We start from the raw sequence: 941 nt of genomic DNA, 5'->3' as shown, positions 1-941 counted from the left end.
ACGCGGTGCCGGTTGCCCAGGGATGCAGTCACTTCCTGTGTGAGGGGGGTGGAGGCACAGACGTGTTACTGCCCAGTGTGTACAGTGGCACGGAGTGCTTTCTTACACTGTGTGGCAGAAACTGGTGCAAAAAGAGAGTTTTCATACCCTGTAAATGGTGTTGCAACTAAATTTAGTTGCAGTTGGGGTTTTTACACCGCCCTTGCCTCTTTCCAAAAAGGGGGCATGATGCTGCGCAGATGGTACTTACTTTCACGCAAGTGTTTAAGATTTCCGGTATTGAATTCTGTCATAGGGGCTCAATACCGGAAAGAAACGCTTCAGTTTTACCCCTATTCATTGTCAATGGGGACAAAACTGAACTGAACAGAATGGAATGTTCCAAAATGCATTCCGTTCCGTTTAGTTGCGTTCCAGGACCGGAGAGCTAACCACAACTTGTAGTTTGCTTTCTGTCCTGGGATGTGGAGCAAGACGGATCCGGCATGACCCACAATGCAAGTCAATGGGGACGGATCCGTTTCCTCTGGCACAATCTAACATAATAGAAAACTGATCCGTCACCCATTGACTTTCAATGGAGTTCATGACGGATCCGTCTTGGCAATGTTAAAGATAATACAACCGGATCCATTTATAACGGATCCAGTATAAACGCTAGTGTGAAAGTAGCCTTCGCGTATTTCTGAGGTAAATGATGTGCCCCTGCTGCCTGTGTACCTCGATTTCACAGGCAGCAGGGGCACACTTTCATTAAAAGTGATGGGATGATGGATGGCGCTAAATACAGGGTAAGGGCTTGTTCACATGACCGGTCCGCAAATTGCGGATACGCAAAACACGGATGCTGCCTGTGTGCCTTCCGCAATTTGCGGAACGGACAGCCCTTTATAGAAATGTCTATTCTTGTCCGCAAAACGGACAAGGATAGGACGTGACTT

This window comes from Bufo gargarizans, chromosome 4 (genome assembly GCF_014858855.1).
Source record: "Bufo gargarizans isolate SCDJY-AF-19 chromosome 4, ASM1485885v1, whole genome shotgun sequence".
Classification (NCBI taxonomy): domain Eukaryota; kingdom Metazoa; phylum Chordata; class Amphibia; order Anura; family Bufonidae; genus Bufo; species Bufo gargarizans.
The sequence above is the reverse complement of the archived record's forward strand: the minus strand, read 5'-3'. Positions refer to the sequence as shown.